This window comes from Sapajus apella, unplaced genomic scaffold (genome assembly GCF_009761245.1).
Source record: "Sapajus apella isolate SASKATOON/1434 unplaced genomic scaffold, GSC_monkey_1.0 scaffold26, whole genome shotgun sequence".
NCBI classification, from domain to species: domain Eukaryota; kingdom Metazoa; phylum Chordata; class Mammalia; order Primates; family Cebidae; genus Sapajus; species Sapajus apella.
In genome coordinates, this window is record NW_022436966.1 from 23091038 (window position 1) to 23104803 (window position 13766).

General features: G+C 35.9%; 1 protein-coding gene across 34 annotated transcripts in view; it reads left to right on the plus strand.

Moving 5' to 3' along the window:
* The window catches only part of NRXN1 (neurexin 1), a 1131792-nt gene that overhangs the window by 972075 nt on the left and 145951 nt on the right, over nt 1-13766 (plus strand). The gene's annotated exons all lie outside the window — the stretch shown is intronic.

Sequence of the window (13766 nt, forward strand, 5' to 3'; positions counted from 1 at the left end):
TTTTATTAAGTTCCAAGTTTCTATAATATATGCCTTCTTTTTCTTCATGTCACTTGTTTCTCGATAAAATATCAAACTAATAGTGCGCTCATTTATGTCTAAGAGCTTACATGAGATCTGTTTCTAATCAGAATGCTCAAAGTCTTCCTAACAAGGGTTTAGCAGGCCTATGCCTTTTTTAATTCTCAATTTTCCTACCTAAACTAGGATTGTTGAATATCTCTGCAAATAGTTAGCAGAGAGTCATTATGGCAAGTTTCAAGAAGGAAGTTGACTCCATATCTAAATATTAATGTCAAATTGCTTCCGTTTTCTTACTGCATTTAAAAAAATGTGAGCACCACTGTGACTTCCTATTTTCACCTGCAAAAAGCAGGATTTGAAGAGAATATAAGGCAAATTCAATAAGTCTGAATTATGGAGAAGAAACTGGAAGTATGAAATAGGCCTGCTAAAGATTCCAGAGGTTCATTATGATTGATAAGCCATGTTAGAACAAAGGATACTAGAAGACACAAGAGACTGAGGAGATGCAATCCTAGTGAATTCAGTAATTCATTCAGAAATATCTACTTAAGACCTGCTATTTGCCTGGACTTACGCTGAGGATACAGCATGGAGTACGGGAGTGGTCACTACTTTCTTGGAACGCATAGTCTGTTGGAGAAAACACATGATTCCAAATAATTTTTCTGGCTGAAGTGCAGGGAATAGTCTAAAGGGGCCAGAATAAATGTCTGGAGCTAAGCTAGGTGACAGGACAATCCAGGTGTTGCTTAGTATAACATGGAAAGTGGAACACTTGGTATTAGAATTCAAGATCAAATTCTTCCTAAGGGTATAGGCTACAGGAAGATCAAAAGAGAGCAGAAGACAAAGGCATAGACAAAGCTCCTTCTCATAAACATTTTTTCATATAAAAAGCAGTCCAGGGCCGGGCGCGGTGGCTCACGCCTGTAATCCCAGCACTTTGGGAGGCCGAGGCAGGTGGATCACAAGGTCAAGAGATCGAGACCATTCTGGTCAACATGGTGAAACCCCGTCTCTACTAAAAATACAAAAAATCAGCTGGGCATGGTGGCACGTGCCTGTAATCCCAGCTACTCAGGAGGCTGAGGCAGGAGAATTGCCTGAACCCAGGAGGCGGAGGTTGCGGTGAGCCGAGATCGCGCCATTGCACTCTAGCCTGGGTAACAAGAGCGAAACTCTGTCTCAAAAAAAAAAAAAAGCAGTCTAAAAACTATATTTTTTTATCGTACTTTATGTTCTGGGGTACATGTGCAGATCATGCAGGGTTGTTGCATAGGGTACAACCATGGCAAGGTGGTTTGCTGCCTCCATTCCCCCATCATCTATATTTGGCATTTCTCCCCACATTATCCCTCCCCACCCTCCCCACCTCCCACTGTCTCTCCCCTGGTATCCCCCAACTGACCCCAGGGAGTGATGCTTCCGTCCCTGTGTCCATGTGCTTTCATTGTTCAACACCCACCTATAAGTGAGAACATGTAGTGTTTGATATTCTGTTCTTGTATCAGTTTGCTCAGAATGATGGTTTCCAGATTCATCCAAGGCCCTACAAAGGACATGAATTCTTTTTGAAGTTTGTCTTTGTAGATGGAAGTCGGGAAGCCATGTCTAATTTCTTAGGAAATATAGGGATCTTGAGATCATTACATCCATATAGAACTCACATCTTTGTGTTGTAGCACCAGCTGACGCAGTCATCCCTGTGCCTAGGCATTTTCAGAGGAGGTGGTCAGCCCTCCTGCAGGGCAGCTTTACTGAGGTATATTTCTAAGTTGGGCGTGGAATTGGTATTCTTCTTCAGTGATGAGCACCAAAGTAAAGCAAAACAGTGGAAGATATTCATTCAGTTTTAAGTGGAAGATAAAAATTCCAAATTAACACTGAAAGTTGCTATTTTTTTTTTGCATGACTATTTAGCAAGCCCTACAAAACTAATCATAATATCTCAAAATCACTTTTTCTTTTTCTCTTTTTAAATTGCATAAGCAGTTCCTAAGGATAGAAATTGATGTGAATAAATACATGCTTGTCTTCTGGTACTTCGAATTTTAGAGTTTTTGAAGTGGACACAATGAATCTTTTGGGACCTCACAGTAGTTTCCAAATTGAAGAAAATATAAACATATTTAAATAAGACATTGTCATCTGACATAATCATTAACATAAGTAGGGATTTGTTTTGTGCAGAGTTGCTTTTATTGTTTGTGTGTTTTGCAATAAGACTTTTTACATAAATTGGAAAGCTAACACTCACAGCAAATTTTTAATAGTGCTGCAGTCATCTGCGTAGCTAGTGAAGATATGAGTTACAATGTAAAGAAAATTGTAGTAGCAAATGTTTTGTTTTGTTCAAGAAATTTCATTTAATGATGTGAAAGGCTAAGTAGTTCCTTTTGGAAAAGTTATTCTATGTACATGAATGGAACTGCATGTAATCATACATATATATTTCGTGATGAAAATAGTATTATTATCTTATAGTTTTAATCATGCAAAAATGTACATTGGTAGAGTTTATTTGGTAACCTTACTAATTACCAGAACTGTGATGTAGAATATTATGATTTGCAGCAAAACCAGAACAGGACAAAATCCAGTTTAACCAAAATTAATAATTAAAATGGATGTGATTTTGACATTAACATAGATCTTTATTCTGTGTGCAAATCCATGAGTACTCACTTTTAGACTGTTTTAGCAACTGTTAGCAAAATACTATCATATCTTAATATCAAAGATCTGTGAATACGGTAACAGCATATGATTTCAAACTCCTTTTTTTTTTTTTTTTTTGAGACAGAGTTTTGCTCTTGTTACCCAGGCTGGAGTGCAATGGCACCATCTCGGCTCACCGCAACCTCCGCCTCCTGGGTTCGAGCAATTCTCCTGCCTCAGCCTCCCGAGTAGCTGGGACTACAGGCGTGCGCCACCATGCCCAGCTAATTTTTGTATTTTTAGTAGAGATGGGGTTTCACCATGTTGACCAGGACAGACTCGATCTCTTGGCCTCATGATTCACCCGCCTCGGCCTCCCAAAGTGCTGGGATTACAGGCATGAGCCACTGTGCCCGGCCGATTTCAAACTCCTTTTAAATCATCTCAGTGTTAGTTTGCTAGGACTGCCACAGATTGGTAGCTTAAACAGCTGAAATTTATTCTCTCACAGTTCTGGAGGCTGAAAGTCGGAAATAAAGTTGTCAGCAGTTTTAATTTCTTCCAAAGCCTGTTTCCTTGGCTTGCAGATGGCCACCTTCTCGCCGTGTTTTCACATACTCCTTCCTCTATGCCTGCGCATCCCTTGTTTCTCTTTGTGTGTCCAATCTTTCTCTTATTAGAACACCAGTCAGATTGCATTAGGATCCATCCTGACAGCCTCATTTTAACTTAATTACCTACTTAAAGGCTCTATTTCCACAAACAATCACATTCTTAGGTACTAGGGGTATAAACAATCTTTAAACCCAGAATAGTATTCAAGTAGTTATAGAGTTCTTGTGTGGAAGATGCCAACAGACTGTTTATTTTCAATGAAGTCAAAACGAGACCAGTTAGATTTAAAAGACTTCATAAAAAGTGTTAGATGAAGTGCTAATCAGGCCAGAATTTTATGGCCTAGTAAGTTCAGCCTTCTTCTTGGATATGACACATCTTAACTATAGATCTATTGGATTATAAGAAAGATGAAGAACACATGTGTGGGTCAATTCCAGTTGTCCTTAGTAATGGAACATTATCTCAAATTTGATAGGATATCTTTATTTTTATCTTCTTTTCATTCTGTTCTGCATTTAGAGTTCTACTAGAAATAACAAGTGGCTTAAGTTTAAGAGGAAATACTGAGGGAAGTAGAGAAATCCATAGTTCTATTCTGATCTATTTTATGCCATAAACTATTTATCCTCTGTACCTACTGCATTATATAAGATGCTTGGGTCTTAATTGGTGATCTCTACTTAGTCTGAGGGTTATACTGAGCCACTTACAGATTTTTAAGTCAGCCCCTGACAGATTTGATTGGATAGGAACTCTCATGAGAATGTCTCTTGAACTAGAAATAACTCCGAAAGTACTGTTCCCATGATGACAGGTGTTTGAGCAATCCAAGAAAAGGTTTACTTTGATAGGCTTTGGACAAAAAGGGTTTGCAAAGAGCAGCCACTGACTTGAAGTCCTCAGATTTCCACTTAACATTTTCTGCTCTAATCTCTTTTGTGCTAAAAATTTCGAATCAAGAGGAGACAAACTTCTCTATTTCCAAGCATCCTAATGCCTTGCCCTTCATTGTCTTAACTACACTTTGTAGAACTGAAATCTCCTAAAATCTAACCTATGTCTGCCTTCCTCCTCTTAAAAATGGCTGTCAAAACCATGACATGCTGTGGCAAATGGGTAGAAAGAATGCAGGGAAATGTCTCAGTGATAAGAGAGGGATGTGTCTGCATAGCAAAAAGAAGAAAGAAGACAAGCTTAAAACATCAAACATTTCAGAAAAATGTAATGGCTTAATTATAAAGGTCTCCACAGATGCCACCTGAAATTCTTCATAAAATTGTTGAGACACTGTAAGTTAGTTTTAAAAAGAGGGACAGAGGGGAAGAAAAGAACATGCCAAGCCAAATATTTCACTGCCTTTTTAAAGATACTTTCTGAGTTAAAAACATTTATGATATTTTGTTTTTAATGGCTCTAAAATTAATTTCCTCATGAAAATCCACAGACACCATGTTTTAACAAAGTGGTCTAACGCTTGTCTTTACTACGAAACCATGTTGAAGCCTGGGACCATGGGTCATTAGCATTGAAGGTCTACTTGGCAGCCATCCAGTCCCCAAACCTCATTTTGCAGATAATGGATCAAGCAGCATCCACAACTCCTGTTCATGGTTTCTGTGGCCCTTCTTTGCCAGGAGCATTATGGGGTGAAAATAAGAGTTTAAGGCATTCTAGTTGAAGTGGATCCATTTGAAGCATTAATATATGGATTCAAATGTCATTTTAAGACTTATTTCTATCTAAAATATTCTTATTCCAGAAACAGCTTTTGTCACCATGCTGCTGGCACAGGACAGATGGTGGTACCCTGAATTCTGTTTTCCCTTAGGCAGGTGCTGTTGGCTTTTTCTTTTTGTGTGGTTTCTTCCAGTTAATGACCTCTTTTCAGTTGTTCCCATTGACTTAAAAGTAGTATGCAAAAACCTCTGAGAATTAGATGACATTGCTTGGGAGAAAGTGCAGTTATTTTGATAAAGTACCTATGTTCCAGACATCACTCATAATAAGGCTACCTCTTTGGCCATTACTCATCCTGGGACAGAAAAATAGATTTATTTTCCATTCTTCTTCACATTTACTTCAACTCACTATGATCAGATGGGTAGAAAATACTTTGTGTGATCTACATATTCTTAGATGTATAAGGCACATCATACTAGAGAATAAACAATGACATTACCACAGGATAATGGCTAATATTTACTGAGTGCTTACCATGGGCCAGACATTGTGCTAAGATACTTGCATATATTATGGGTACTATTCTTATAAATCTACAGATGAGAAAACGGAGGTTAAAAGATGTTATGCTACTGATCCAGCTGATCAATAGTGAACACAGGAATTAGAGCCCATTACCTTAATCATCAAGAGTTCTGTTTTTTCAGTGATTCTGACCACTGGATAGTTACTTTAAAGAAATAATTGCTGGTAGAGAAAATCAGCTTGTATTAGGGGAAAGTTATTTTAGGAATTTAAATTCATAACCATAGTATTCAATTTATCTACAAAAAAAGAAATATGTTTGTTTTACTTCAGTAGTTTTACATTTTATAAATTTGAAAGGGGGACAGCAATCATCCTGCACCTTTATCCAATTCTTGGTCCTTTGCAATTCCAGAGCATTTAATCTTAAATTATTTGCATACAGTGGACAAACCTCATCTTTCTAATTGAAAGAAAAAAAAAAAGTCTTGCATTCCAGTTACAACTGGAAGAGAGAGATTGAAGTCCATTGACTATAAGATTAGAATGTCTTAATAATCAGACTTTTTTTTCCGCTGGAGAATAGGGAACTTTCTCATTTCCATTATAGGCCACATCAGACCATGTATGAAATATTCACTTATCTTTTCTTTCATGGATCAATTTGAATATTAAGAAGACTATATTAAAAGTCAAGACTGATATGGAGTGGTAGAAATTTCATCTGAACCACATAATTTTCTAATTTTAAAAAACCAACACCTGGAAAAAGATACTTTAGAAAAAACATATGTTTAAGTTTTTATTAGGGTAGATAAGCTTAAATGTTATGACATTATGATTTAGAAAGTACCCAATTTTCTCATAACTGGGAAAATGGCAAAATACCATTTGTAAGGTAATGTGGGGCTGCTCTTACATTTCATTTTTCTTATTCTCAGTATTTAGTGATGTCTATCAGTGGCTCTGCCTGTTTTTGTAGCTGTTAAACCATTCTTCTGTCTTAAATGCTACACAGCTAGCACAAAAGAACTCTTTAGTATGCATGATAACAGAATATGACCTTTAATTTTTCAGAGCAGGTTCTGTATTTTGTTATCTGCTTGTCCCTGCTGCTTTTCATTTCTTGCTGCTGGTTTTTGACATGATACTCCAGTCTCTTTGCAGTGAGTAACAAACAGCCTTTAAACGTGTATGGAGGAAAATGTAAATCACTGTTAATTCCACACAGGCAATGAGATCCAAAATTCACAAGGTTACTTTTATTTGGAACTAATCTGATGAAACTATATCCAAACCAAAATTTTTGAATGTAAGTAGCCAGTGAGAACAAGAACTTCTACAAATCTTTGTATAAAGAAACACTAGCTATATCTTAATGTAATTCCACATGAGAGGAATGTGAAGAGAGAAATTACTTAAGCTAGTTAGACATGCACTAAGCTTCTAAATTCTTCCCCAAAGCACCATTGAACTCTGCAGTAGACAGCCTACGGCCTTCTATGCCCGACATCACGGCAGTCTCACATGAAGATATTGTTTAACTGGATATAAAAGCCTGCTGTTTCACATAAGGAGCTGCGATGTCATCTGAAGCGTTAGTCACGAACAGCGCATCACCCATAAGCTGTGCGTGCTTTCTCTAGCTAAGAGAATGACTGACAGAGCTCTTGAGCTGCTGCCCCCTCTTACTGTAGCATTACATTAAGATATTCCATTTAATTTAGAGAAAATGAGTGTGTGTGTATGTGTTTAAGGAAGCAGTAGGAACAAAGTTGAAATGTGCATAAATGTAGTATCAATAATATAAAATTGAAGTTTGAAAAAAGATCACTATTAATTTCTCCATGCTAACACAAATACTTCACTTTTACACATTGCCCTCAAATTCTTGCCAATTTTCAGTGTATTTTTACTTTATCAGAGTTTTTTCATGTCTCATGACATAAATATTTAATCATTGTTGATACTTGTAATTATTTTTTGAGACTAAAAATATTTTCTTTGAGAGTATTTATTTAAAAATAAACGTAGGGGTGAATAGCATTATGAAGTTTAAGATAATCAATTATCAACCTTTGGAAGATTAATATTCATATTATGGCACATTTTTATGTCATTATTATTTCAATGAAATGTTGATTCTGATGTAGGTGTAATCGTTTGTGTTACATCACACCTTCTTTGCTTGAATCCATTTTCTCTCTGAACTTCTCTGGTGACTAGACTTCACATGGTGGTTAATTTCATACTCATGGCTCATTATCTATTATCCTGAACTTTCACTTAAATTGTTTTTTAACTTTCCTCATGCTGCCTCTTGACTCCCTAGACAAAGTGTAAGCTCTCCAACAACAGAATCCATGTGATGTACTGATGTATGTCTTTCAGAGTACGTGGTCCCTGCTTATGATTGACTATATTGAGTCAGATTGCTTTTCTAACATCTAGCCAAGCTATATTAAAGAAACCAGCATTTAATTATTGGCACTAGAGAAGAAGGAAGGTGAAGTATTTTTGGAACATGAGTTATGTGTAGGAAGCACAGATGTAAATGTACACCTTGAGTTACTGACAGGTGGCATGAAAGCACCGTGTTTCTGAGATGCATAAAAGGAAACACAGAGATAAGAAATGGGCAAGAAGGAAAAACAGGAAATGTGACATTGAGCAAAATTTACTGTAACATTTTGCAAAATTCTGTTCCTCTCACAGGCCAGTGAAGTACAGCCGTCTTTTGTGTCACAACTAGGACCCTTTCTTCATTTTCAATGTGTTTCTGGAGAGGTTCCACATTCAAAAAGCAGTGAAGTTGGTGGATTATTATGCTTTTGGCTTTTCTTATAGGTTAGGGGTAAAGACAAGGAACGCCTGGAACATCTTAAATGACTATACATACAGGGTATCGTTATAAAAGGAAAAAAACAAAATACTGCTTCTTACTGGGATCTCGACTGTTACAAGTCGTTGATCACTTTACTTACCTCTGCTTCACTGTCTTAATCTATAAAATGGTGACAATAAAAAAAATCCTCCTGATAAATCCTTGTGGATTCAGGGAAGATGACTGATTTCATGTGTCCAAAAGGGCAGTCTCATCCCAGACCCTGTAAGACAGAAACTTTGTAGACAAGACTTAATGACATTTTCCATTAAGGAAAAGAGTGCTATAAGGATTAAAGGGAAGATGTTGGTCCTTATGACACAAGGATGTTAAGAGATATTGCTTTATAACTATTCCATGGAATAGCTTTCGAGTCAGCTATATCTGGGTTCAAATGATGCCTCCTTCTATTATATATGATGCAGCATTAGTTTTATGTCATTTCCTTGAACATCAGTTTCTCCAGCACTAAAATAAAACGTACTTATGGTCTGGGATCAATATCAGGATTAAATAAGATAACCTATATAAGCAAGTAACAGAGTGCATAAAACATAAAGCTACTCAATACATCATTTCCCTATTCTGTGGTGGTCCTTTGTTTTCTTTAGTTTCTTTACCTACAGACCGCTTTCATAGTAAAAAACTGAGTTTTCCAGAATGCATAAAACTTAACTGTAGCCTGACTGGCTGTTCTAGACCTGCTGTCTGAAAAATACCATCCTTTGATTCTGGTAGGTTGTGTTCATTATTCAGTAAGGTCTTAACAGTCCGGAACACAATCCAAGCCCCTCACTGCTCTTTATCAGCTATGAATCAGGCAAACTCTAGAAGGCCTCTGCCCTCATGTTACAAAGACTAGAAGATCCTTAACTTCTACTACCTGATTGTGCAAGCTTCAACTCTGTATGAATTTTGCCTTGGTTAAATGAAAGCTGCTTTCTTTAGAAGGCATTGATGTATTTATTGATGAACTTTGGAATTAAATACTCCTTGGAGGGTTAACATTTCAATTTAGTAAAAAGCAAAAGATTAATATGATCTGAAGGGAAGCCAGAGCATCAACATTTCAATTTATTTGAAAGAATTCACTTCTAAAATACATTTAGAAAATATGATCTTGGAGATCAGACATATTCCTGAAGGTTCATCGAGTCTAAGGCTGTGTTTCTTGTCCACAGTCGTCAGATAACTGAAGCCCTTGCAGAAATTTCCCTCTAACCAAATCAAAGATTGGCGTGATTGGCTCTCTAGACAACTAGAAAAAAGAGGATCTCACATGGTATTAATTTTTCTCCTAATGTGTGTGCACCACAGTAGAAGTCACCTCAGACTATAAATCATTGACTTGTATTTAAGTGTAAAAATAAAATTTAAGACATTTGTCCTGTTGTGTACTCCAATGGTAAATTCATAATTGATAAAAGATAAGCAGAATTACTGAGTCATTTTATATAACTCAGTAATTATATATTATATATATAGAGAGAGACACATATTTTATCTTCATTTAGTTTAATGTCTACTAAACTGAATAAACTAAATAGACACACACACATATATAATTAGTGGACACTAAATGGGCAAGAAGAAAAAAGGAAATGTAATGTAAAAGCAAAATTTACTACAACATTTTGCAAAATTCTGTTCTTCTCACAAGCCGATGGTGTTTGTGGATATATATATCTATATCTATAGATATAGATACACACACACACACACACACACACATACACATATATAATTATATATGTAAGATTGTTAGTGTCCACTAATTTTATATATATAATTATATACATATATATACACACACACACACACACATACACACACATATATATAAAATTAGTGGATACTATATATGTAGCATATATAAAATTATATATGCTACATATATAATTACATATATATAATTATATATATATATATATAAAATTAGTGGACACTAACAGTCGTACTGCTTTATGAATCTTGAACAAGAAATACCACTATATTGTCATGCCAAAGATACTACTTAAGGTATTTTTGCATAACTGGATGGGTGCAGTTTTCATTTAGAAATTACTTATCAAGCAATTACCAGGCACCCACCGTTGTGTTATACATAGGCGTACAGCAGTGAACAAGACAGACATGGCCCCTGCTCACAGGAAATCTAGAATCTAGAATCAATTACCTGAACTTATTTGATCATGGTTTTAGACACTACTACTAAGTGTTATAAGAATGCATAGTGGAAGAATTCAGTAAGTAGAATAATTTGGTGGAGGAGTAGGGGACACAGGGAATGCTTCCTTGGGAAATGCATCAGCTGATATTTAAAAAAGAAATAATTTAGCCAGCCTCGGATATGTGTGTCTGTGTGTGTGTGTCTGTGTGTGTGTGTCTGTGTGTGTGTGCATGTGTGTGCTCAGGTAGGCAGAGACATTGAGGTGGGCAGGGATGTTGAGTACACAAGGATGCAAGAAATTTCCAATGCAAACGAGAATGCCATGTTCAAAGTGGATTGGCTTAGCTAAGGGAATTGAAAAAAATTACAATATGACTAAAGAGTCAGAAATAAGTGGTTGAAGATGAAACAGGAGGAGGGAGGAGCCAATCTGATATGTGTATTTGGTACGTACACATTTTAATGATATAGGAAATAAAGTAATAAATAAGACAAATGTTTTCATTAGAATAGCTATATTTTTCAAAACTTTGTTTCTCAAAAGGTGCCAGTGATGTTCAAAGTCTACTTATTTGAACGCTAGCAGCTCAGTTAGGCGTTATGGTATTTGTATGGTCTGTGTGACAACAATACACGTAACATTTAGTTGAAAATTATGTGATTATGCTGCATTTAAAACCAGAATAAGTTTACAAAACAATGTTAAACTTTTACTTTGCCTTCTGGGCCCAGGCATACCCAAATGTCATGTTCTCCTTTACAAATCAGTCTATACGCAGACTACTAACCTTCTCTTGAGGGATGGATGACTTTCAGAATCTTTCTGTGTTTCCTTTCCCAATGTTCAAACTCAAGAAATAAGAAGCCTTCCAAAGAAGCAAGTATTATTTGTTCTTGTTATTTTTATTTTCATATTATTCTGGACAAATGTTTGGTTCATAGCATTTTTAAAATTTTTCCCTCAAAGATATTAATATATCATATCAAACAATGACACTTTTATTTCTGAGGAGAAATTATACAACAAGGGTAAAAATCTAAGATGAAAGAAAAGCTATACATCAGCGACGTTCATATAGCTTGACTCTACTGACCAACAGTTATAAAAATATGATTAAAATTGTGTTTATCTTTGTTCTCTGAGTCACACCAGGAAATTTAACTTCAAGTCGAGGATTTGAGTTTTATTGCTTTGTGCTGCTTACCTTGATTCTTTGAAATTACTCTAATTTCCCAGAAGTCTGCTTGTTCATGTAGAATAAATAGACTAAACTGTGACCAAATATTGTTGCATGGGGTTTTCATCCATTTGGGCAATTATAACAAAATATTATTAACTGAGTGGCTTGAAAACAATAAAAGTTTATTTCTTTCATAAGACTAGCAAGGACAAGACTCCATTTCTAGTGAGGGCTTGCTTCCTTTTCACAGATGACCATCTTTTCACTGCATCCTCATATCACAGAAGGAGGGGAGGGAGTTTTTTGGAGATTCTTTTATAAAGGCACTAATCCCATTCATGAGAGCTCTGTTTTCATAACCTAATCAGCTCCCAAAGGCTCCACCTCCTGATACTATCACATTGGGAATTAGGTTTCAATAGATCAATTTTGGGAGATACAAATATTCAGCCTATACAAATAGGCAAATAAAACTATCTGGGATTTAATAAAAAATAGATGGTTTATATTCCAAGTATAAGCCATCAGATTTTCCTTTGAATTCTTCACCCCAGGGAACTTGTTTGAAGTATTTATGATATTTAGTACCCTACACTTAAGTGGTCACTCCAATTAGAGATTGTACCTATGAATTAGTTGCAGTGGCATTACTACTGGGGATGGGGGGAAGGGAGTCTTTCCTTGTGTCGAAAATACTTAATTCTTTTTGGAAATCAAAGGAAAATAAACCAAATTTTACATGCAGTTTCATTGCTTGAAAATTACTTCAGCAGAGGCATGTATGTTGTCACTGACATTTTCAGTGAAGGTACCAACAGATCAAGCCACACAAAATCAACTGGAGGAAAAAGGAAAGAAATCAAAGGAAAATCCTATCCTGCTTTTATCATGAGTAAAGTGTGAGACTAAATTGTTACCTTTTAATTATTCAGTGAGAAGCTCTGCTCTTATAAATCAAACTTACTTGCTCAGCACATTGCTATAGTTGATTTTTATGCTTTTAAAAAAAGTTGAAATTTAGTCTGAACCCTTTTTATAACCTAGAGTGTATAGATCTTTGAAAAGGGGGTCATTATTGCTTTATCCTTACCTCTGATTTAGAATACTTGAAGGTAAAAGTGTCTTCTTCCAAATATTCCACTTTGTTTTGATTTGAATTTTCAGGGACATTCTACTTGTTTTTCATCTCACCTATCAGCTTAAGCCCGTTTACAATGACCATTCACAAATGCTCTATGTAATGCTTCTATATTCCAGCATATTTAATATTAGATCATGAAGCTTTCCAAAGAAAAGGACACTGGAAATTATTTTTGCCTTTGACCTTTCCCAATCAAATGGTTTGTTTTATTTCCTTTGTATTCCATGTATTGTCTAGATGTATATTGAACTATGGACACTAATAAATATAATCAAGAAAATCATGCAAAGCTACTGAATGATATTTTACAAGTAAATATCACCATGAATTTGTAAAGAAATAAAATACATCTTGAGAAATTATTTAAAATAATATACTTCCATTACCAGTTTTAGTGTGCAAGATACCATTTTTATGAAAATCACCAGGTAAAGGAAAAATATAGGCCCAGTCCTGGAGAACCTAAACATTCTGAGCTATTTTATACCTAATGGTGGAAAGATTTAGGGAATCATCTATTAAAAAGACATCATCATTGTACTTTATTTAGATGTGTCTTCATTTTGGTAAACAATGTTTCCATTTTCATACTGCTATGAAGAAATACCCGAGACTGGGTGATTTATAAAGAAAAAGAGGTTTAATGGATTCACAGTTACACATGGCTGGGGAGGCCTCACAGTCATGGTGGAAAGATGAAGGAGGAGCAAAGGCGTGTCTTACATGGTGGCAGGCAAGACAGCATGTGCAGGAGAACTGCCTTTATAAAACCATTAGGTCTCATGAGATTTATTCACTATTACGAGAACATGAGAAAAACCCATCCCCATGATTCAGTCACCTCCCACTGCATCCCTCCTATGACACATGGAGATTATGGGA